Source organism: Rhinolophus sinicus, chromosome 3 (assembly GCF_057876585.1).
Source record: "Rhinolophus sinicus isolate RSI-liver-muscle chromosome 3, RSI-T2T, whole genome shotgun sequence".
Lineage (NCBI taxonomy): Eukaryota > Metazoa > Chordata > Mammalia > Chiroptera > Rhinolophidae > Rhinolophus > Rhinolophus sinicus.
The window spans coordinates 95,920,099-95,946,805 of NC_142503.1; positions in this window are offsets into that span (position 1 = coordinate 95,920,099).

Below are 26,707 nucleotides of genomic sequence, written 5' to 3' on the forward strand. Positions count from 1 at the left end.
GCATGCTCATGCACAAGTGGCTTATTATACCTTGTTCCCCTTTGCAGACACGGGTAAAACTGTCATCAAAAATAAGATGAAAATCAAGAGCTCTCTCTCTGGTGGTTCACAGAGTCTTCTCTCTTCTTTCTAGGCTAAATCACTCGTGATTATGGTCTCTTTGCCTTGACTCCTCTGTGCAACAAAAGTCAAATCGGCTTTTGTTCTAGGAATTTTGTTTTATCAACTAATTGATACTTTCAGGCTCAGAGGTGCTGAGCTTGACACCAAAGGATCTTTTTCTTTATATTAATATAGTACCTTTCTCTAGAGAGAACTAAGCATTTGCACGTACTAATTATCCATTGCAAGCATTTCGCTAAATTATAAAATTATAGGAAACATAAAGTCAACAACTGTTTCTTATATAGTTACTGTCCACACAGAGCTTATGCATTTCCACACATGAGACCCACTCCAATTATGGTCTGAAATAATTGCTGACCCACCAAGAACTAGTGGTGCATTATAGGAGGTTTTAAAAACAGTATGTGGAGGGGGACTAACAGACTGTCAGCAGACCTTGGGGTCTGGGACCTTGAACTGTAAATCTCAGTTTCCTCATTTATAAAATTAAAAAGCTGTGGATCTTTGAAGTCAGCAGTTAAGGCTGCTATTCTGTCCTGTGGGCACCTGCCCCACTGCCAGGCCAACGTCAGGAGTGGGGGCTCTGTGCGGCATTGAGCCCTGTCTTTCTCTTGGCCCTCTAAAATTGAGTGCACCCTTTGAGGCCAGTTCCTGTCTTTCTTCTCTCTAAAGACTTATTTCACTCCCTCATCTCACAGCAAACTCACCCTAAATGAACCCTGATACCACTTTAATATTCTACAGCAGCAGAAATCATTCACTGCTGTGTATTGCTTTTATTGCTGCTTATATCTTGTCCAAAAGGCTAAATTGCAAGCACTTAATGGAAAGGATGTTTATGTTTTCAAACCCTGATCCCCAAAATCGAGCACAAACACAGTAGGAAATCAATCCTTTGTTATTTTATCTATTTATGTTACTAGTAATAAATTATGAAGGGGATTCTTTCTGAAAATCTAGGGCCCAGAATATATTTTTATGCCAATAGCCTCTCACTTATACCATGCAACTGAAGATTTATTTGTCTTATTTTTCGTGTTCCTTTTGTCTCCTTCCTGCTCTGTTCCTCCAATTTCCTTAAAGGGAATATCATTACCACCATGATGTTCTTCCTTTCTCTGAAATTCCTCCTTAAAACATTTATATTTTAATAAATTTGAAAACTTAGGTGAAATGAAAAAATTCTAGAATAATACAAATTACCAAAATTGACCTAGGAAGAAATAGAAAATTTGAATGGTCTTATAATCGTAAAAGAAATTGACTCTGTAATTAAAATTAGTTCCCATAAAGGGTAAAGCCAAGCTCAAATGGATTTTCAGTAGAGTTCAAACCAAATAGTCAAGGAAAACATAATTTCAATCTTATATAAACTTTTTCAGAGAATATGCAATTTACTAGCTTAATGTAACTTCATACTAACATCAGACAAAGATGATATGAAAAATTTAAATTACAGGTTATTTTTTTTCCTGACTATAGGTACAAAAATTGAAAACAACATATTAGCAAAATGAATCCATCAATGTCTAAAAATATTAATTTATAATGACTAAATTGGGATTATGCCAGAAAGGCAAAACTGATTCAACATTTAAAAATTTATGTTCATCTTCCCTCCCTCATTCATTCAGATCAATTCAGAGCAATTAAATTCTCACTATCACCTCACTTAATTGCCTCATTTCTTTCCTTTCTTTCTGGATCCACTCAGCCCTGACCAAAGGAAGAGCATTCGGGGCCGGGTTTCTTTTCCAGCAACCTCACAGACTGGGATATTTCCCACAGGAACATTAACACCTTCTAAATGTGATTATCTCGGTCTGTTGAATGTCTAATCTTCCCAGAATTTCAGGGAATTATAAGGAAACACAATACAATAGCATGAGGCTCATTTTCACAATATTTAGAAAACTCACTTAATTCCCAAACCAAATATGACCATTATAGTTGTTTTTAATCTTAATATCAATTCCCAAGAAAACATAGTGTTCTAAACACAACATGTCCTATCATCGAGATCCATGTTGTTATCATCTGTCATAGATAAGGAGTTCATATTAACTTAGTGAAAAGATTAATTAAAAAAAGAAAGTAAAGGAGGAACCAAAAAGCCCATGTGGCTTCAGCACATCCAGCCTGTCAGTCAGCCACACTAGGTGTTCACAGTCCATCACCTGTAAAGTTAATACTCATTTGAAAGAAGGATCTCACTGAGACAGGACCAATCCCCATATGCTCCCTCAAGCCCTTTTCTCTCTCGATAATCAGTGCTTGATTTCTTCCATTCCCTCTCCAACCTGCATGTGACTCCCCTGAATGGGGCTCTGCCCAGTAACGTAGTGGTTACTCTCCACCTAAGTCCGTGGCCTTGTACCTCCCCCGATCCCAGCAGCATACCCTTCTCCCTATTTCTCCAAACCTGAAGGCCCTCGAAGCTGACTTATTCTGTGTAACATTTCAGTTTCTGTTGCTACTGCATCTTCCTTCCATTCTGGAATGCCGTAGGTTTGTCCTATAATGTCTGCCTCCAAGGTCAACACCCCCCGCCCTTAGTTTCCATATTTGCTCCACCTGCAGAAATCCACTTGAAACATTTAGTTTCAGCTGTTTCTGGAGAATTTGCCAAACCAACTCTCAGTCATAACATGAGGTTCAAAACCCTATAACCCTTGTCTTTTTTCAACGTTTGAACTCTGCAGGTCTTGACAGCACAAACTCTACTTTCCCAGAACACAGGTTCGGGTGGCTTTTTAAACCTTCAACCTGCCCTGGGATGAGTGGTCTGTTCCTCTCACCTCCAGCTGAGCTAAGCCATTTTCAACCATCCAACATCTTTCTCAACTTCTGTTCCTCCCAGAGGTCTCTCCAGGCCTAGAAGATTGAAAGCTATTTTTTAAGCTGATTCCACTTCTCCCTGAGTGACCTCCCGAGATCTCAGCATGTTCTGGTCACATACCAATCCCTAAATCCTTCTCCCTATGCCTTTCTACTTCCAGCGAGCAAACTTGATTTCTAGCAATAGGAAATCATTGTTTTGTTGTTACTGCTTGCTTCCTTCATAACCACTCACTCTGGGTTAATTCCATTAAGTTGTTCTTCTGACTCAATCTAAGAAGATCACACATCACCTGCATACAGAACCTGCATCTTCATTCTACTTAATCTGTTCTTGGATAAACTCCACCAACTGCCAATGTTTCAGCCTACCTTCTGTGTATTTCTAAGGAACTCTCTCTCATTGGGAAAAAAAGAGACAGAGAGAATAAAATGAAATTTGAGTCCATTAATACCAACTGAGTCCACAATCCAGATGCTAAAGACATTTCACACCAGAAGTCTGCTGAATTTGAAGTGAGCTTTGTCAAGAACCCAGAAGTTTCCACTTCTGCCAAACCCAAATTCCTACTAATCAAAATCAAGTTTCTCTCTCTCTCTCTCTCTCTCTCTCTCTCTCTCTCTCTCTCTCTCTCTCTCTCTCTCTCTCTCTCTAGCTCTCTCTTGAGTTTTACTAATGAAAACCAGAGCTTCTCTTGACAACACAAACTTCTTGAGGAGGCTAAACCGAAATCCCCAAGTTTTGTGCATAAGCTCACCTTCATTTGCTGGAGGACAGCAGTTGTTAGTTATTATAAAGGGAAAGTGGATCAGATCCCACCCCTTGACCAGCACTGACCACGGCTGCTGTTGTCCTTATCTCTGCTGCCTTCCTGATAGAGCTGTGGGCTGAAGGCTTGGCTTTAAACCCCTCTCTAGTAAAAAGCCTGCGGATCGAGGCTGAGACCCGCACAGGATTCAAAGTCTCCTCTGGATTCTTTACCTTAAGAGCTCCCTTGGAGCCCCTGAGCCGCCTGCCCCATGTCCTCTTCCCAGAGGCCCCTCCCTGACCCCACTTGGCTTCTTTAAGTACAGAGCTGCTTCCCAACCCAGCACCTGTCTTACCACACCACCTGCTTCACTTAGAAGAGAAGAGAGCCACCCCAAGGAGGAGGGGCCTTGGACCTTCTTCCCTCCTCCCCTATGTCTTGAGGTGTCCACTTTGTCATGCACCTGCAATATAACTCCTCCTCCCTGAAGTCCTAAAGCGCTCTGACCAGCGTACACAGTTCTCACTTTAAGAATCAAACAGCAAAAATAATGGAATCAAACCTCTGACAGCCTTCCCCTCTCAGGAGTTCAAAGGAAACAGAGATGAGATTAGCGCCACTAGAATCCATCCAGCAGATCATTGTTGCCCTGGGGGGGGGGGGTGACATGCGGCTGTTTACTGATTCATGGAGTGATAAGTACAGGGAGAGGAGAGAGTGTACAGCGAATGTGCTCTGTGTATTCCTGGAGCAGTGTTCTCCGATGGAGCCACTTGAATCAAGCCATATGCACTGTGGGCTGACTTGGATTCGCAGTAACAACTGTTGAAAAGAGGACAGAGGCGAGGATTCCAGATTTGTTGACACGTGTTGTTCTTGGGGAAGAGGGGGGAGTGAGGGATCTGTTTCTAGCACTTCCCATGGGAGGCCATTTCCAAAGGAACACAGATCGTTCCCTGGAGGCAGCCTAAGTGAGTAGTAGTTTGGGGGCAGCTGCAACATGTGCCAGGCCTTCAAAGAGGTGTGGGCTTAAACTGAGGGATTTTTTTTTTCTTCACTCACTGTCACAAAAAAATAATTCCTCCTCCTGGCTTATTGTAAGAACTAACAGCACACAGATGGGATTATAACATGTTCTGAAAGGTTTATAATGTCCCACGAGCACAAGAAGAGTTTTGAACAAAGTCCAGAACAGGACCCTCACATCGATAAGATAAGCAATCCCAGGGCATTGGGTTCTGATGATGTTTCCATCCTCACAGACTCATATACTCCTGCATTCAATAAACAGGTTTTCTGTGCCAGGGCTAAGCCAGGCTCTAGGATGGGTTAGGGGTCTCTGACAGCGACGAGGACCCCCCTCGATGAGCACAGAGGGGTTCCCACAGATATGACTGGCCTTCTGAGAGTTCCAGGAGCATGCCGCCATTTGTTTGATCAAAGAAAGCCCATTCTTCTTGTGGTCAAGAGACCATAAATAACAATAAAGTTATTTTAAAGAGTATCTGAGTCGGTTCCCTCCTATTCTAGAACCACTGCTACAGCCCAAACTGCAGAGCATCACATCTCAAAATCAGCAGAGGAACCTTGTTCAACTCTTCACCTGATGGATGAGTCCTCTCTACGACATCTCCAGCAAGGCAGCACCAATCTGTGCTTAAATGCTTCCAGTAACAGGGAACTCACTACCTTCTTAGAAGCCCTTCTCAAATTACCTGTGACTCTCAGGACTTGAGCTGAGCTTAGGTCTGCCTTCCTACAGCTTCTATCCACTGGGTCCTACCATTTGGAGCCACACAAAACAAGTCCTATCTCTCTTCCCCTAAATACTAAACATGTCCTGAGTCCTCTCTCCTTCTGGCCAACAACAAGTGGTTCTTTGATCTGTCATTACATAACAAGCTGATTATGTACCATTGCAGTTGCTAGATGCATTGCCTACATTATTTCATTTAATCCTTATAATAAGCCTATGAGAAATTTAGGCCCATTTTACAGATGGGAAAACTGAGGCTCAAAGAGATTAAGTGGTGTACTCAGAATTACTCAGTATAGCAGAATATGGACTTGAGCTGACTGACTCCGAAGTTCATGTCAAGGGCTCTCTATCCCGGGTGCTCTCCTTATACTTAAAGTTCAGTTCATACATATAATTTGTAAGCTTGTCCATTTTTCTTTCATGTTCCCTGCTCCTCTAAAAGCATATTCACACTTGCCTTGGCATATCCGTCTGGGTTTTCACTATTTCCTTACAGCATGAAATTATTGGTAAGTAAGGGACTAGTAGCATTATAAAATGGGTATTTAAAATAACCGGGTTTTGTCCCACAGAAGGAGAACAAAGATGATCCCTTGAACTATTCAACCACCTTTCGTTCTGCCCAACAAAAGTTTGAATGCTCCCACTACAAAGCCCTGAACTAGGCACAAGGAATGCAAAGATGGTCACAGAAAAATGGTCATGCCATCAAGGGACACAAATAAGTACAAAAGTAATCATGAGACATGAGGGCAAACCTCAGTATAAAGAGCACTGCAATCATGGTAGAGAGAGGAGTAGGTCATGCGAGGTGCTGGAATATGGGAGTGGAAGTTAGAGAAGGCTTTACAGAGCGGGGACATTCAGCCCTTTCTTAGGGAATGAGGTTTTTTAACAAACAGGTTTAGGGGCTGAAAGGGGAACACTCCAGGCTCACTCTACAATGAGTAAAGCCACTGCCATGAAGTGGCTTGGTGTCATCAGGGAACACAGAATTTTCTGGTGACACCAATGCATAAGATATGCTAGAGGGAAAGTAGGATAGAATATGAGGCTGGAAAATAAGCTGTTGGGGCGGGATCGATATCCTAAGCCTTGACATGTAGACTTAGTGGGGAGCCATCCAGAGTATGTATGTAATAGGAGCCAATCTACGTTCTATAAAGATCTCTCTGGTGACTTTGTTGTAAATTCTAGAAGGTAACCCTTACAGAACCCCTGTCCTTGCAAGAAGGCCAGCCAAGTTCCTCTTTATTCGTTTTTCAGCCATATCACATAGTTTACTCCCAACTAACACTCCTTTTCACACGTGGTTCTGTTAAACAACGCCTTTCCAGCTATGAGCAGCTGAACCTGTATTTGGGACCTTCCACATATCCCAATGCATTGACCTGATTAAATCTGGCACCTTCATCCTCTTGTTTACACCCTCCAGGATACTGAATTTTACCTCCAACATGCTTCCTAGGCTCCCAGCTTCCTGCTGTACATTAATTTAATAAACCTCTTCATGAAAATCACAGATAAAAAAGAAAGAACAGAAGGCAAGGCAAAGCTCCAAGCATGTTCCCCTGGACTTACACGTACTTTTAGATCAGTCCCTCTAAAAATAGAGCTCTTTAACCAGTGACTGTTCCACTCACTTGTCCTTTTGCTTGCCAAACATCATGCTGGCATTCGGCATTCTGGGTGAGGTGAATTGCACCACGCTTGCTCTTGGTAAGCCCACCCTGGCCCACCAGTGTCTGCCTCTCCCTTTTCTAGGTGCTCACAGGCCAGCCCTGTAATCTTCCATTACGTATTCTTGAAACCGATGTAGTTGCACATACCATCTTCTTTCTTGGTTGGAGATCCAAATTCCATTAACTCGTCTCCAGTTTTCCAAACCACTTATGTTCTCCACAGTTCACAAACACCACCCAGAGCAGCTGGGTGATCTAGTATGGCAGGTTTCTTTTAGTAACGTGGGGTATAATTTTCCATCCTAGAATACAGCCAATGTCTGTTTCATCATCTATAAAATGGAGAGAGCTTTGATAACTAAAGAGCATAATGTATCTAAAAGACCAATGTCTAGCACATGGGAAACATTATGCCAAAAACATTTGTAACAAACCACCACATCACTTTATTTTCTTCTGAATGCCATGTCAGCACCTGCAGTTCAATTAACCTAAAAACTCAACTCTTCTAAAATCTGCATTTTCTCCTGTTTCCTAAGTCTATAAGTGATGCCACTATTCTTACAGTCACGCAAGTGTGACACGCCAAGACATCTTTGATTCATCACTTGCCTTCACCTCCATGTAAATCAGTGTTCAGTCTGGTAGATTCTATTCCTGGAGTCCCTCAGACACCAGCCCTTTATTTCCATCCCATGGCCACTGTCATGGAATGAATGTTTGTGCCTCCTCAAAATATATATATTGAAGCCTTATTTCCAGTGTGCCTGTATTTGGCGAAATGACAAAGGACAAAGGAGGCTGTATGGGTGGGGCCCTAATTCAATAGGGCTGGCGCCCTTATAAGAGGAAGAGACACCGGAACTCTCTCTCTACCATGAGAGGACATAATGAAACGATGGCCATCTAGAGGCTGGGAAAAGAGCCCTCACCAGGAACCAAATTGGCTGGCACCTTGATCTTAGACTTCCCAAACTCCAGATCTGTGAGAAATAAATTTCTGTTGTTTAAGCCCCCCAGTTGGTGGTATTTTGTTATGGCAGTCCTGGCTGCCTAAGACAGCAGCCACTTTACTTGAGGCCTGCATTACTTCTTATCCAGTTTACAGCAGTAGCCTCTAATCCCTCCCTCTCACTACTGCCAGCTTAAACTTCTTAAATTCTGCCCCAAATCACCTATACCTCCCTGCTATTTATCAAATTGGGCATAAACTCAGCACTACTTTCAAGCTATTCCAGATAAGCTTCACATATAAACCCTCTTTGTGATCCCAGTCTATCCCTTAAAACTTGTATCCTCCATTCTTGTTATAACCTCTATTCCAGCCAAATGGAACTTCCCACCATTCCTAAGAAACATTTTGATCATTTGCATTTTTTAGTTATCTCTGTACTCAGTGTGTTCTTCAGGAATGTATTCAGCTGCAAGAGAAAGGATAACTGCACAGCAAAAGAAACCATCAACAAAACAGAGAGACAACCAACCAAATGGGAGAAGATATTTGCAAATGACACCTCTGATAAGGGGCTAATATCCAAAATATATAAAGAACTCATACAACTCAACAACAACAACAAAAGCAATCCAATTAAAACAATGGGCAAAGGACCTGAACAGACAACTTCTCCCAAAAAGACATACAAACAGCCAACAGATATATAAAAAACTGCTCAACTTCACTATTAGGGGAATGCAAATCAAAACCATAATGAGATACCACCTCACGCCTGTTAGAATGGCTATTACCAACCAGACAAGTAATAACAAGTGTTGGAGAGGCTGTGGAGAAAAAGGAACCCTCATACACTGCTGGTGGAAATGTAAATTGGTACAGCTGCTATGGAAGGCAGTGTGGAGGTTCCTCAAAACATTAAGAATAGAATTGCCATATGACCCAGCAATCACTCTCCTGGGTATCTACCCAAAAAATCTGAAAAACAAAATTATCCTTAAAGATATATGTACCCTATGTTCATTGCAGCATTCTTCACAGTAGCCAAGACATGGAAACAACCAAAGTGCCCTTTGATAGGAGATTGAATAAACATGTGGTACATATATATACAATGGAATATTACTCAACCATAAGAAAAGATGAATCATTGCCATTTGTGACAACATGGATGGATCTTCATATTATTATGCTAAGCTTTAGCATAAACTTTGAAATAAGTCAAAGTTGAGAACCAAATGATTTCACTCATATGTGGGATATAAAACTGAAAGAACTGAGAGCAACAAACAAACAAGATAAATAAAAACGCCTAGACATAGACAATAGGTTAGTGGTTACCAGAGGGTAAGAGAGAGGGGGGTGGTAGAAGAGGGAAAAGAGGGTCAAATATACGGTGATAGAAGGAGAACTGACTCTGGGTGGTGAACACACCGTGCAATATATAGATCATGTATTATAGAAATGTACAGTTGAAACCTATATAATTTTACTAACCAATGTAACATCAATAAATTTAATAAAAAATGTTTTAAAAATTAAAAAATTCCAGTAATAAAAGAACTTATAGCATTGTTGCAAGGATTAAATGAAATGATACCTGTCAATGTAGCGCAGTACTTGTCATATAGTAAATCTATTATTATTGTTGTTGGTATTATTATCATTAAAGGGAGTTTATGGTATTTGTACTAAAGAGAGAGGGAGACAGTAACTGAATAATAGTGACATAAGCAATTAAGAATGTATTATTCTCATATAACAAATCCAGTGATGGGAAGTTGTTGCTGTCAGTTTAGTTGCTCAATAATGAGACCAGGACTTCTTTTTCTTTGCTCTACCTCAAGATTAAAATATGGCTGCCACAGCTCCAGACATGGAATCTATGTTCATTGTATGAAAACAGGAGAAGAGAAGGGGCATAGCAGCTAAGTCAATCTCTTTTACTGGAAAAAGTAAAAACATTCCCAGAGTCTCCAGCAGGCTCCTACTTACAACCCATTGGCCAGAATACTACCACATCGCCACCCTTACCTGCAAAGGAGGCTGGAAGAGCGACTGTTTCAAAGCATCTGAGCAAGGCACAGAACAAAATTGGGACACTGTTAGCAAAGAATGAGGCCATTGATATTGTGTGGACAGCCAGTGTAGACAGGAGTACCTGACATTTATTTGGGGTGGGAGGATTCCTACTTTATTCCTCTTCAAATATCTACCCAAAGTGCTTGCACAGACCTTGTGTACAACACATGTAGCCTAGTTATATCACCAGTTTATGGTCGTCCACAAAAGGCTTTACAGTCAATGAGTGTCTGCTGGCCTGTGTTAGGTCTATCGGAAGAAAACAAAGAGTAAAGGGAATTATATTTGTCCTCAAGTTAGAGAGACAAAGTGACTGCTGCTAAGTTACTTTCCAAAAACACAGTAGTTTTTGGACCCATTTCATATCCCCAGCACCTTTCATATCCACAACACTCACCTTAGCTCAGCAAAACCTTTCTTCACACGACTGTATACACAACAATCCTCAGCCTAGACTGGGCTCAATTCCTCTGACGTCTGCATTTCTCTGGCTTGGTTGGACAAGGTTTTACTATAGACATGTTAAGAAAACTTTGTTACAAAGCAATATCCAGTATACCTTGCTTTATTGTGCTTCACTTTACTGTACCTTGCCGATACTGCTGCATTTTTTCACAAATTGAAGGCATGACTGTCAACCAGCAAAAAGATCACGACTCGCTGAAGGTTCAGGTGATGGTTAGCATTTTTTAGCAATAAAGTGTTTGTAATTAAGGTATGTACATTGTTTTTTTTAGACTAATTCCATTGCACAGTTAACATACTGCAGGGTAAATATAACTTCTATATGCATTGGGAAACCAAAAAGTTCATGTACCTCGCTTTATTGCACTATTTGCTTTATTGTGGTAGTCTGGAAACAACCCACAATATCTCCGAGGCATGCCTATAATTAAACATTATTGCATAAATAACATTAAAAGACAGGAGGCAGCCATTAGAAATGATTTTACAGAAAAAGTAATAATATGTAAATATGTACGTGCATTGTACACAGTGTACGTACCCATAATCACTGATAAGATACATTTGGGGCGGATATTTATATATAGATATACTTGAGTCTGTAATAGGAATAAGGATAGAAATAAAAACAAAGTGACATTTTACAAAAATATTTACAAAAATATTTATTAAAATCTCTGAGCATAGCACTGTAAAAGGCTTCCATTTTTTGTTTTTGCCTGTCATTATTCTTCAGATTTTCTAAAATGAATCTGCCTTGCTTTTATAATAAAAAGAAAAAGGTTCAGTTTTGTTTTTCTTAATTTTCAGGAATTTTAGGAAACATGTCAGCCTTCTGAGGCTTCAAGTGATGATCCAAATTCAATTAGATGGGACAAGGGCTGGTGAACTTAAGTGGCCACAAATTTGAGAGAGCCTGTGTTTTATGTCACCAAAACCATTTGAATAGCAGGAATGAGTCACTAACTCTTATTTGCAGCTTTAGAAACACAAAGAGCAAAATATAAAGAAACCTTTCTCATGATGTGCCTGAAGTAGGACAGCTTCAGTTTTGCACTTTTGCCCCCAGTGATGTTTCGGGTTTAAATTGCTTTAGGACCCACTTGTTCGTCCTTCTGGTGGCAGAGCCCTCTTCGGACACCATATTTCAAATGATTCAATTTTTTGAACCTGGAAGTAGGTAATGCACAGCTCAAAATAATTTTCTATGGAGGTTTACTTATGCATTTCACATCTTCAGAGGTCTCCATTCACTGCAAAGTGTGCCCCCAAACAATGGAATTGTTCAGCAGGGAGGAGCTCTCTCCGGTGCTATGAATGCTGCCACAAGTACTTCAAGCCTCCTTGAATACATAAGCGCTGGAAAGCTCATTGCTCTTCTTCCTTTGTTTTAGTAATGGAAAGGCTTTACACAGGATGGATTCACATCGATTTGATGACAATGACCATGACATTCAAGTGGCTCCTGTTTTACATGCTGTGCTGAGCTGAGTGCCAGCTTTATCTTACTATTCATATGACAAAGCAGCCACTTATCAGTAACAACTGGAGCAAAAAAGGCTGGGACGTCCTAGAGAGCCTGGGCTAGTGGCACCATTGCAGCTTGATCTGGTGTCACTCCCAAAATTAACCCCTGGAAAATCATGACCTGCTCTCTAGACAACACTCGTTTCAACGAGTTACTCTTTCCACTTATGAGGTGCTGTGATTAAGACTTGTATGATACGTTATTATAAAATAATGACACTGAGTTTGAAGGTATACTGTTAATTTTTATATGAAGAAAAGGAATGGAAGAGGGTCAGAAACAATACATGTGGCCCAAGAATATATAATGGAAGAGCCCACATAGGAAGGACAGAGACCTTGAAGTTATAAAGCACAACAGGTCATAGACACGCATCCAGTTTCTGGCTGCATTAGACATGTTCTAAGCTCAGGGTGGAAAGAATACAAATGTCTGGATTTTCTTCTAGTTTGGGCAGCCCGCGTCCCAAAACAGGGAGGGAGGTAGGGATTCAGGTTTGATGCTCCGTCCAGAAATAAATTTAGTGCATTGAATTTCTCTAAATTTTCCAGGAGGGCGAGGGTCCAATGCTACAGAAAGGTCAACTTTCTATGAAAAGGTCAACTATAAAAAGGTTGTTGTCAACTCAGCACTACTAGCCCCTTTGAAGTTCTCCTCAGCATCCTTAAGAAAGGCCAAGAACTGCATTGCCCAGAATCCTCTTCTCTGTATGGTGCAGAGTTTCCCAACAAGAGGCAACCATTGGAGATTTGGAAAGTGAAAAAAAAAACAAACAGCCCATTATTCTCTGAAGGCAGATAAGAATGACACAGGGTCAGATAGGAGGTTCACTGCGGCTTCCCAGTGATCTCCTTTGAACCCCATGTTTTGGTGTATGTGTGTGTGTGTGTGTGTGTGTGTGTGTGTGTGTCCACGTACACGTGTGCACATGCATGTTACATGTCTTTTAATTGGTTCTGACTCCTGACAACCCTGTGAATGAGTGACGTCCACAGAGTCCTGTCCTCACAACCCTGCTCAGCACTTGCAGATTCAGCCTGTGGCTTCTTTTATGAAGTCCATCCATCTCACATTTGGTCTTCCTCTTCTCCTGCTGCCTTCTATTTTCCCAGCATTATTGTCTTTTCCAAAGAGCTCTGCCTTCTCATGATGGGCCTGAAGTAGGAAGCTTCAGTTTTGCATTTTTGCCTCCAGTGACGTTTCAGGCTTAATTTGCTCTAGGACCCACTTGTTCGTCTTTCTGGTGGCCCAGGGTATCTGCAGAGCTCTCCTCCAATACCATATTTCAAATGAATCATGTTTTTCTCCTGTCGGCCTTCTTCACTGTCCAGCTTTCCCATCCGTACACAGTAATTGTGAATACAAAGGTGTAGATGACCTTAGTCTTGGTCTCTAATGACACATCTTTGCCCTTGGTGATCTTTCCTGATTCTTCCATTGCTGCCCTGCTGAGTCTCAGCCTTCTCTTGACTCCTTCGCTGCAGTTTCCATTTGAATTGATGACTGAACAAAGGTAAGCAAAGTCTTTAACAATTTCAACGTCTTTATTGTCAATGTTAAAATTTCTTCTGTAGTAGCCATGATTTTTGGCTTCTTGATGTTCAAATGCAGCCCTGCTTTGGTACTTTCTTTATTCACTCTCATCAGAAGTCATTTCAAATCAGTGCTATATTCTACCAATAAGATGGTGTCATCTGCGTATTTTAAGTTATTGATATTTCTTTCATCAGTTTTCACTCCTCCTTCCTCTGAGTCTAGCCCAGTTTTTTTGTGTATGTTCTGCATACAGATTAAACAAATAGGGAGAGAAAATGCACCCTTGTCTGACACCGTTGCCTGTGGGAACCATTCTGTCTCTCCATGCTCTGCCCTGACAGTGGCTCCCTGTCCACAGTACAGGTCATGCCTCAGGAAGATCACGTGGTGAGGCAGCCCATTGCTTTCAGAGCAGCCCATAGCCTTCCATGGTCCATACAGGCTTCACTGTCGTCGCTAAAACCTCGACTAGCCTTCTGAAATTATTTGGAGCACTCCAGTGTCCAAAGAACGCTCACAATTATATCCTGAGTGCCTCGTCCTTTTCTGAACGGAGCTTGGACGGCCAGCATTTCTTGCTCCCTATGAGGAATAAGGCCTCGTCGCGTCACCTATAGCGTCAATTTACTTGTGTGGGAAATTAGAGCAATGCTCCTATAGCTATAGCACTTGTGCGTCTCCTTTCTGGACAGTCAGGGTGTTTAGTGAACACTTCCAGTGTGTAGGCCACTGTTTTGTACAATGCCATGTTGTACATCAGCTAACATCACTGATGGTGGATTACCACAATCTCAGTTCGGTTCCCTATGTCTCCCAATGATTAAATTACCTCTAAATCCTACATTAAAATTCTTTGTACCCAGAAAACAGAGAATTTTTAGGGCAGCGAAACTATTCTATATGCCACTATAATGGTGGATGCATGTCATTATGCATTTGTCAAAACTTAGAGAATGTACAATGCCAAGAGTGAATTCTAATGTAAACGGTGGAATTTGGGAGACAATGATGTGTCAGTGTAGGTTCATCAATTGTAACAAACATACCACTCCGGATACGGGTAGTGGGGGAGCCTGCGGACAGGGAGTATATGAAAACTCACTGTAGTTTCTGCTCAATTTTTTTTTTTAATTTTATTTTATTAAATTTATTGGGGTGACAATTGTTAGTAAAATTACATAGATTTCAGGTGTACAATTCTGTATTACATCATCTATGAATCCCATTGTGTGTTCATCACCCAGAGTTGCTGCGAACCTTAAGCTGCTCTTTAAAAATAGTCTATTAAAAAAAATTCTTTGTACCTAGAATGCAGGGAATAGTTTCTGTTTTCCTCACTAAACCTGATGGCCTGTGGATTTGCTCATTGAAGCATATTGGAACCTTTAGAAAGCACCATTTGAAGACCACGGTAAAGGTGAAAACCCGATTGTGAGTATAAATATGAAGCTTTAATCTCTTATAAACAAGATCTGGTTAGAGTTGTTACCACATTTCCTCCAAATTTATGAAATTGCATATTTTTAACTATCTTATAGTTCTGACTTTTTCTCCTTCTTTATGTTATGTTATGTGATTTTTGTAATTCAGATAGATCTCTATCTCCATTTTCTCCACATTCTAACTTGCTGGACGTATATGAAGCCTCCAAGCACAGGTCCTGGCACACACTAGAAGCTCAATGAATTTTCACTCCCTGTATTATGAAGTGTGTACCCTGTGCCTATGCTGAGGGATAATCCCCACCTTCAAGGGCTTGTAATCTTTTTAAGAGGACAATGTAGTGAACAAAAATGAATAATAGAAATTTTAATAGTTTAATATAGCAATCCAAGAAACATCCAAGGTTACGTGTGGTTAAGTGCCAGAGAGGGGATGCTGGCAGCAAAACAACAGGACTTGTGAAAGATGGTACCGACGCTCCTGAATAGTCATCATCTTGGAAAACCTCAGGCACTTTGGGAAGACCAGACAGCAAGAGTTGAGGAAGAGGCAGAGTTTTCCATTGCCAAGGAAATGGAAAACTCTGCTTCCTCCTCAACATTCTCCTCCAGAATCTTTTATATCCAGTGGGATTCTTCAGGTTGAATGGAGCAGATATCTACATTGTTGGATGAATTGTTATTTATAACAACATTTTGAACGATGAAGCATGGGTGACCTCCCATTGCTCACTCTCCACTAGATAAATTGTGCAACTGTAATAAACAAATAAATGGAATTTGCCTCCCCCGCCAAGGATGTGCTGCTGTCATCTTTCCACCACTGTCATCAATTAAAGGAGTAAATAATGAATGAACTGGCGGAGTTCAACTATAATCTTCAGACTCAAACTCTAAGGATACTCCATGAACAGCAGTACGGGATTTATGGTTTTCATTTTCCTTCACCTCGCTCCATGAGGGTACACACAGCCATCAACACACTTGTGCACAGTCACACACACACACACATGTGCAGCCACACCCCACAGGCCCTCTCTCGCAAGGCTTCTCTTGCCATTTGCATTACTGTTCCGATTAGGTAATGAACTTATTAAAATCAAGGAAAGAAATGTATTTGTCTTACAGGGAAGTTACTTTAATCCTTTAGTTTAGAACAAAAGAGCGTCGGTAAATTCGGCCAGCAATCTCCACTCGGAGAGAGTCCAGGAGAGGACAGGCACCCAAGACACGGAGCCGGGAGACACTCAGCTTGACCTGTGGGACAGTGACCTGGAAGAGGGGCCATTGCATACGTCGTGGCTTGGGGGACTTCCAGCTGCCTGGGAACACCCACCCAGCGGGCATTTTCTCCAAAAGGCGGTACAGCTACAAGTTTGCAGGAGTTCAGCAGAGATTCAGTAAAGACATGATTCCCATCTGCAATGCAATACTGAGAGGCTGTTAGAGATATTGATTAATCGTAGTGGCAACTTATATTTTTAAGTCCTGTACAAAGGCACAGGCTCTATGCCAAATACTTCCCACGGATTGTCTCATTTAAGCCTCGCAATAACACTATAGTGTAAATACAGTGATTAACCTAGCCTTTGAAAAGAGAAACCTGGGCTCAGGGAAGTTAAATAACAGAAATCACACAGCTGGTATGTGGAGTAGAGTTGGTATTCAAACCAGTCAGATGGATTCCAGAGCCCATTTCATATCACAGCCACATGTCTCACGCTTTTTTTTTTCCCTTTAGCATTCCTAAATTTTTGAGATTCATTGTACAGAGGAAAACACTCATTACCATATTCTCCACAAACTTTCCCTTAATACCATAATGAGAAACAGACTAAGTATGTGAAGGCACATATACGCATGTATGCATATACATGTGTGCACATGTATGCACGCACATGTACACACACACACACATACACATTTAGCCAAGGAGGGTGACTAAGGGCGGTGCAGAGAAAGTTAATTCTCTCTGTCTCTGCCTCCCAGGCAGGATGAGCAGGTTGGATCAAGTCCTTGGGAAGTCTCTTCCAGAACCCCTGCTACAGCCCAAACCATCAGAGGCATATCACAGGCTTGTTGCTGCCCCAACACTAGACAGGTAACGTCACCTGGGAGTCCTTCGTACTTCATGAACCTGGAAGTTCACAACATAACATGAACAGACTACATATAGCCCCAAAGTAGGCAAAACATGTCCATGTGAGCACACAAACGAGTTACTCAGCCGCCAGGGGCCTCTCCCAGAGCTGGCCCCAGGGAACGAAGATCAGGACGCCCTCTTGGCAAACACACAACAGGGTCCCATAGTGAAGAGGACGGTGATCCTCTCAGGCCACAGCCAGGCTGTTGCATACCCCAGCCGGTGCCCTTCCACCCGGCGCCAGGACAAATAGGATCGTGAGTCTGCGTCACCTCTCTCCCTGTCCTCCCTGCCATCTGTCCTCCTGAGACACCAGTCCTGCCTGATTTGCCCTGTTGGCAGGGTTGGCTGGGGTGGTCCTGGGGAAAGGAGAACAGAGGGGAACCTATGCCTTCTCAGAAATCATAATGGTTTGCAAGGCCCAAGGGCAAGCGTGTTGCCTACAGCTCTTGCAGAACTTGGCCTTTGCCTTCCAAAGGCATGTGTGGCATCTGGAAGCATTCCTGTGCCTTGAAAGCCCCATCTGCTCCCTGATGGAAGCTGCCCACACAAAGGCTAAACTTCCCTCTGTTGTTTTATAAAGATCGGAGTCTCCTTCTCAAATAAACTCCTTCTTTCCCAAACACAAACACTGACACCCAAATGTCTGGTTTTATTGGGTCTCCTATTGATAATCACACTAGGGGAGCTGAGTCCAGCATAGTGTTTTATCAAAGTCCTCTGCACCTCCCAGAAGCACCACGTATAAGGAACACTGCGACAGCCCCCTCACCGCCTATCGCCTGGCTGAGTTCAAGAGAACCAAGGAGAACAGTAACCCCTCCCGGAAGTTATACTGTGTGAAGGGGAGACGAGCACAGAACAACTTGGCATTCATGCCAATGCTAATACATTCATGACACTGGGTTACTGGGCAGAGGTGGGCCTGGCCCTGAGGCCATAAAGGTAGAAATAAATCTTCCTTCTGATGTTGCTATGATTTCCTTCTCAACATCAAAAAATTGTGATATTCTTTTTAATGTCTAAATCATATGTCTCTGCTAAAGTCTGGGTCCCTTACATAAGAAGATGGGACACTCTACCGGGAAAGGGCAAATGGCTGGCTAGGAGCAGGTTTAACTAGAGACAGAGAGAAGAACAAGTTAATGTCACCCAGCATTCAGAAGTTCTTGGCACATCAGACTGGCCTCTGCTGGGAAGACTTGTGCCAGTTCCAGCTCTGGGCTGGAGGTTACCACCTGGGCAGGGGAGCAACAGGCACATCTCTGCTCTGGGCTCTGACCCCTCCTCAACACGCGGTTTGCTAAAGATGCCCAGTATTTCCTCCCTACTCACATTCCCCCCTTAGCGAACAATCCCCTCACCCCACCCCCACTCAGAGCCTACATCGACAAGATCCACCCACATGCAAGAGATGGAGACAAGACACCCACCTTTTAGAAGCAGAAGTATCAAAGAATTTGGAGGTGGTTTTTCATGGCCTCTATGTGATTATCTCCAATATGAATTTGGGGAACTCAAAGAGGATTAATAAATTGTCAAATATCACATTCCTAAGAGTTAATAGAATGGGAATTGAAACACAGCCTTGTCTGATTCCAAATCAATCACCCCTTTGGCTGGGCTACAACTGCCCGACAAGCTGAGGCAGTCCTGCTCTCTGTGCCTTGGTGATCACAGGGGTGAGACTGTATGAACATACTACCTATAGAAACGTCAGTCCTCTTCTTCCTTCCCTTCCTTCCTTCCTTCCTTCCTTCCTTCCTTCCTTCCTTCCTTCCTTCTTTCTTTCTTTCTTTCCTTTCCTTCTTTCTTTCTTCCTTTCTTTTTCTTCTTTATAAACATCAACTGACCACCTGGCTGCATTGCCTCCCTGAGTTATTTCTAAACTAGCAGTCAAATTCTCCCACCCCCACCTCCATATTGCCACCCCCAGGGCTGTAGAAACTTAACACATAAGGAGGTGATGTCACCATGCTGAGGGCCAGAACAGAAGGGAGCTTTCCCACTTGTCACCATTCTATCAGCAAATAGCATCTTCCCAAAGGCTGAAGCCATACTGCTCACTTGCCTGGAAAGGATGGGCACAGTTATTGACTATGAAGCTGTAGTGTGTGCAGGAATCCTATAGTTTGAGAGCTTAAAGGGTCACTCAGTCTCCTCCAATTGTTCATTTTGAAGATACTTAGAGCTATTTCCTGCTCATCCACCTGGAATGATAAACACAGATGTTATGAGTCTCAAACAGGAACACCTACATCATCTGAACTGCTCGTTGGAAGGAGTTCTCCTTTCCAAGCGATCCTGCAGGCCATCAGAACAGGGTATAGACTTAACCGCGTCCTGTTCACAGCCACTGAATGTTTCCACTCAGCAGCTTCTGTTCTCAGTTTCTTCCCCTTGAGGATGAAAAGTCCACTCTCTCCAGCTCCATAACAGCTGCCTCCAGTGAGCCCAGTGACCCAGGGGGACTGAGAGAGCTCTCAGCATGGCAGCTGCACTGGTTTGAAGTCCTGTAGTCCTGGGTTCAAGCCCTAGCTCTGCCCCTCGTGCAGCCCAAGTTTCTCAACCTTTCCAAGCCACAGGTACCTATCAGATATTGATAATAAAAGCATCATCCTCATTTGGGTTGTTGTGAGATCACACTGAATGAGACTATGTGACATCACATATTTAGCACAACGCCTAACAGCACTCAATAAATATTAGCTGCTATTATTACCCCAGAAATAATTAGAGAGTTTTGGAGGTAATGCTGAAGTGCAGACTGGAAGAAAAGGGGACTAGTCAGGATTCAGAGAGGCCTCAAAGTTACAGCAGTTTTAGGTAGTCAAGGAGACAGATCCCAGGAAATGAACTAGGGAAAGAAGATGCAGAAAAGCCTGCAAGATCTCGTACTTGGAAGATTAAAGAGTCAACATAAGCAGAGGCCTTCTAGTACTATGCCAGAGGTTCTAGTCTCTCATTCAAGAAATGTTCTGAAATGTTGGACAGTCCAACATCCAAAGCAAGAAAGCAACAAAGCAAGAAAGGCATCTAAGATCAAGCAATGCCTAATGTTTTTAACATAGGCAGTTACAGCACTTAAGCAGAAGTAGCATTCATTGAGCATCAGCTATGTGCAAAGTCTCTTCTATATGCATTACATCATTAATTTCTTCCATTATGCTAAAGAATTGGAATCCTTGCCCCTACTTTTGAAAGGTAAAGAAACAGAGGTTCAAAGAGGTTAATATATTCAAGGTCATGCAGTTAGGACGTGGAGAGCTGGAAGCTGAAGCCCAGCTAACTCTGAAATCGCATTCTCACTCTATTGTCCAAAGAAGTTTCCAAGAAGACCAGCACGTGTTGAGGGGCTTTGAGGGGTGGCTGACTTCTCTGCAGTGAGGAAGCATAGGAGAGTTGTCCAAAAGGTCTTAGCCACAGCTGAAATAGCCCCTCCTCATTTTTCTCTCCATTGTCAGATTCCAGTTGTCTTTTCCTGCCAGGAAAGCAGGAACATTAAGACTTGACTTTGAATCTGTACTTTCCTGACCTTTGGCATTTACTTCCTCTGTAATCTTAATTTCCAACTTCCATTCTAGCAGATTAAGAAGTGTTTGACCTTCTTTAGGCAGTTTGCTCTTGTAAGAAAGTATTGTATCGGCAGCACCCAAAACAGAGCCCCTAGTCAATTAAGAAAGAAGGTTGGCAACTGTGCAAGAGATTTTGACAAATGAAGATCCAGCTACATATTTTTCTTCCAGATCACAACTGGCACATAATAAAATACATAGTAATGTGACCCACTGAATAATGAAAACTAGGTCACAGGAATGATGTGGAAGCGGCCTAAAAACCTGGCGTCTTTTCCACCATGCTGAGAACCCAGTGGCGAGTTCCTGTTGCGAGAAAGTGGCATTGTTCTATATTATGCTTAGAACTGTGGTTTATCGGATAGAATGAAGCTGCATGTTTGGTCCCCTGTACCTAGAAGACACATGATGGCAATATTTACGCACACTCATTGCGCAAGCCCGTGTATGGAATCAATCTGGAATGATTCTTTAAAGAGGATTTGAGTTTAGCCTTGCATGGGAAATGCCTGTGTCAAGAATTCAATAACATGTAGTACACTATGTCAAAACAAACGTTCCAGTAAAACACGGCACATTACACCGTCAGAGAACAATAGTATTACATGAGTGTCAGCATGGGCCACTTGATAAAATTTTCACAAAATGTTGTGATCGGTTTACCTATAGTGATTGTTTTTCTTCTCCTATGTGAAAGACTGGAGCCACTAGAATTCTGGATTAGCTACAAAAACTTTTTTTCTGTTCCACATATTTTTCCAAAGAAGCAGAGAAAACGATCTGCTCCGGGTATGATCATAAATGCCAGAAAGAAACTTGCTTCTCTAATCCAAGTACTGCTTTCTTCAAATAACAAAATGATGTGTACAAATTCACCTAGATGAGGAGGGGCAGAACCAAGCTTAGAATCTCCTGACTTACACATACTTTTTGGTGAGGCAGGTATCCAGGTGAGCCTGAACATAATTCTGAGGCGAGAAAATGAAAGTTAGGGCTTTATCTGGTTTATATTTGGTTTAATTTGGGTGAAAAAGAGTTTCTCTTATTTAAAAATAAACTAATTTAAGTAGGCAAGAAAAGTTCTTGGGGATAGGACAGGAATCTCAGCTCAACATATTAAATTTCAGATTGAAATATTATGAAGCAATATCCAGTCACATATAATTACCTGAAAGTTCACATTTGTAAAATTTTAAATGTCTAAATAACAAATTATAAATGGTATTAACAGCATACAATTTTGAGCATTATATGTATATTCTGAGGACAAATTACATGTTGGCATTTGTTGCAATGGAAAAGTTTCTGGAATAGAAGTCAACAGACTTTGGTTTGAGTCCTAGGTTAGCTACTAACAAGCTGTGTGGCCATAGGAGAGTCATTTAATATTTCAGGGTCTCAATTTCTTCAGCTGTAAAATTAAAACGTTCAATAACATGATCATCATGGCCCTTTTTTGATCAAAAATGCATAATTCAATTTTTTTCCCGAAAGACTAAGAAGAACAGCGAAACAGTGATGGATATGACTACAGCCCCCATGGGTTGCTAGATGCCTTTGCTCAAAGGAAACAGCCGTGGCAAGGAGTCCTGCTGAGAACAAAAGACATCCTGGGAATGCACTTCTTTGCCCGTCTCCTCTCCTCATCTTTCCTACCACCTCCACCCCTTTGGGGGATCATATGCATTATGCAAATTAAAAGTCAGTGACTGTTTTGAAATCTATGCCACCATTTTAAAAGTCTGTGCTCTTTCCCAAACACCTTTCATTTTACCTACCAGTCACATTGTCTCTACTTTCACTAGTTGTAATTTCTAGAACATCTCAGCATCAACACCTTTCAGTGAAAGCACACATTCAATTTTGCAAAGGGAGCAAAGTGGAAATAAGAGTCCCAAATCAAAACTTCACTTTATGAAAATGTTACAAAGTTTAAGGGGAAAATCTGAACATTGACAATAGCCCATGAGGGATACCTACAGCCCTGCTGGTAGTTGAGGGTGTGGGGACACTTGCTCTGCGTTTTAAGAGGCCCCAGCTCTTCATACCAGCATTTGACTTGCATCTGTCTTCTATGTTTGGAATTTAGATGACTATAAAAACACAGAGTTTCAGCTTCTTAAATTGATGTGTATTTTGGGTGGGTTAGCTGTAATTTGCTTTCCTTGGTTCCTAAGTGGGTTGTCCACGTATCTCCCCAATATATTTTTTTTTTTCACCACTTCACTCTCCCAACCACTATTCAGTGCCTTGACAGTTATTGCTAATAACAATAATAATGCTTATCATCTGAGAGTTAGTAATAGAGATTGAAAGTTTTATGTACATTTATTTTTCTTTGGATTTATGTCAGTCTCTCCACCGAGCAAAGAATGAATAAACAAACAAACAAACAAACAAACACTTTACCAGAGTTATAACTTATTCAAATTCAGAGATTTCTGAATAGGAATCAGACCCGGGACACTTAGCCAAGATTAATTTAACTAAAAAACCAACACCTTGCACACAGTGTTTTAAAGAAAAATGTTAATCTTTACAGAGTATGTCCACACACGAAATGTGAAGTGGCTAACTAGCGCAATTATTAATACCTCCATAACAGAGGCCTTCTAGCTTCACCTTGTCCCGGAAACGCTCAGGTAACAAAAGCAGAAAGGGTTTTCTGGCCTCAATTATATCCTAATAATTGTTTCAATTCTCTGTTTCCTTTTGAGTGTGAAGACCCAGGGTAAACGGCGCTTAAAAACAGGCTGAAAAGGTTTCCCAGACGTAAAATAGATTTTACAAAAGAAACTTCTGGCAAGTTTAATGTAAGTAAATCAGAACCATATGGACTATGTTTCCCTCAAAATACCCATGGGTCTGAAAGCCCAGAAAACACAGAAAAAGAAAAGGGAAACTGTTTTCCAAAGCTGGGCTTCCCTGAGAAGCGACGTGCTGTAACGGACAGCCCGCTCTATTCCCCCACAGCAGGGGATGCAGCCCGTGGTCAGGCAGCCCCCCGGCTCCTACCTCCGTGCTTGTGTTGACAGTTCTCATTTCAGAGGACGGTGCACGTGATGGATGGCGCCTTGACCTGTGCCTGTGGGTGTGACTGAGAAAACCATTGCTCGGCGCTTCCCATACTGAAGACATGACTTCATAGCTCCTCCGCAACCATCTGCAGTCAATGTTTACACAGCCTGTTTCTCTTCTTAAGGGCCTCTCATGCTAACTCATCAGGCTGGTGGCAAGCATACGTTTACTGAACACTTAGCATGTGCCCCATGGGGAGGGAAAACAAAGAAATGGACAATCGTGCCGGCCCAGGAGGTGAATTATAGACTCAGACTTGGAAGGAACTTTAAGATTCCCGAGTTCCTCCTTCCATCCGGTATGGAGCCAGATTCTGGCTACATACAGCTTGCAGTCCAGACAGTGGGAGGACAACTCAAACAATATTTTAAATGAAAAGAACACAGTTCTCAGAGGACCTGATATCAGCTCCAGGTAACACCATGACTGTAGACCTGTCATTTGATGATTCAGTCTCGGTGTCCTCATCAATTAAATGGGAATAACAGTCAAATCACTTATTGGGGTTGCCAATGGCATTTCAAAAAATATCACATCTCTTCCTGACTCAGGCCCTAAGTAAGCAGAAAAACAAAACAAAGAGGAAGATGGAGACCAGAATTTTCACCTTTATTCCTGAGAGAATCCAGGTTGGAAGACAGAACCCCAGAGCAAGGCAGAGGCTTCATTCAATCCCAGGGCATGCTGGGCTGGGGCAGGTGTCCACATGCCAGGGAGGATGTCAAATTCAGACTTAGGGCATGAGGAGTAGAGGAAACCTGAAATTCTTGGTGCCTGGCTCACTCCCAAAAGAAAATAGGAGGGCTACACTGAAATGAGAGTGTCTGGATTATTCTTCCCAGACTACGAATCAGGTAGGTCCCTCTGCTCCCATGAAGAGGAGTAGTGAATTGGCAGAGAACCACCAAAGGTGAACCGTAAGATGTGTTCTCTCCACCTGAATGGAAATATCAGGAGAAGTCAGCTCAGCAAGATAAAGCATGTGAAAGCCCTCAGGTAAAGTGTAAACACAGTGTGTATTTTGTGCTCTCGCTCAATCCATCTACATTTATTGGACAGCTACTATTTGCTCAGTCCAGTCACCAGCTTCCAGGAAATTGAGGTTGAATAAGACGTTGTTCTTTTACTTAAGATTACAGTCTAGTAGGAGAGACAGACAAGGAAGCCAAAAATTACAATATGCAGTGAGTGCGCTAAGATACTGAAATCTGCACGAGTTTTAACAATAATGCAGAGAAGGGGCATCTAACTGAATGGACTACAGATAAGCCTTCTTTGTGGAAACGACATGTGAGAGCTGAGGTTTAAAGAACACAGAGGAACCTAGCACTGAGAGAAACTGGGATTCGGGATGACTTTCAAGGCAGAAGGAAGTCCAGAAGAAGACACAGAAGAAAAGGATGGGACGTTTCAGGGAACTGGCTATAACAAGGGACAAAAAAGGACCCAGTAGTCCCACTTCTGGGTATTTATCCAAAGAAGCCCAAAACACTACTTCAAAAGGACATGTGTATCTATATTTTTGTTGCAGCATTGTTTACAATAGCCAAGATGTGGAGGCAGCCTGGGTGTCTGTCAATGGATGAATGGATAAAGAAGAGGTGGTACATATGACAATGGAATATTACTCAGCCATAAAAAAGTATGATATCTTGATATGGATGCAACAACATTGATGGATGTAGAGGATATTATCCTGAAGGGAGTAAGTCAGACAGAGAAAGACAAATACAATATGATTTCACTTATATATGAAATCTAAAGAACAAGATAAAAACTAACAAAACACAAACTCATAGATACAGAGAACATTTTGAGGGTTATCAGATGGAAGGGGAATTTGAGGGATGGGTGACAAAGGGGTAGGAATTAAGAAGCACAAATTGGGGCCAGCCCAGTGGCTCAGGCAGTTAGAGCTCCATGCTCCTAACTCTGAAGGCTGCCGGTTCGATTCCCACATGGGCCAGTGGGCTCTCAACCACAAGGTTGCCGGTTCCATTCCTCGAGTCCCGCAAGGGATGGTGGGCTCCGCCCCCTGCAACTGGGATTGAGCACAGCACCTTGAGCTGAGCTGCCGCTGAGCTCCCGGATGGCTCGGTTGGTTGGAGCGCATCCTCTCAACCACAACCACAAGGTTGCCAGTTCAATTCCCGCAAGGGATGGTGGGCTGTGCCCCCTGCAACTAGCAACGGCAACTGGACCTGGAGCTGAGCTGTGCCCTCCACAACTAAGACTGAAAGGACAACAACTTGAAGCTGAATGGCTCCCTCCACGACTAAGATTGAAAGGACAACAACTTGACTTGGAAAAAATGCTTGGAAGTACACACTGTTCCCCAATAAAGTCCTGTTCCCCTTCCCCAATAAAATCTTTAAAAAAAAAAAAAGTGATAATACCGTGTCCCCCCCAAAAAAAATAAAAATAAAAAAGCACAAACTGGTAGCTACAAAATATCATGGGGATGTAAAGTATAGCATAGGGAATATAGTCAATAATACGGTAATAACTCTATATAGTGCCAACTGGGTACTAGATTTATTGGGTGATCACAACCTTGTGAGTTATATAAATATCTGAACACTATGTTTTATGAGATGTGATCAAAACATACAGTGAATGTTTAAATAAAAAAATGATTACAGTAAAAGACATTGCAATTAATTCACCTCAAAATACTCCCCCCCTTTCAAACACAATTATCCCATTATTCTTGCCACTTTCTGAAGCAGTTATGGATGTTCTCTTTCATGAG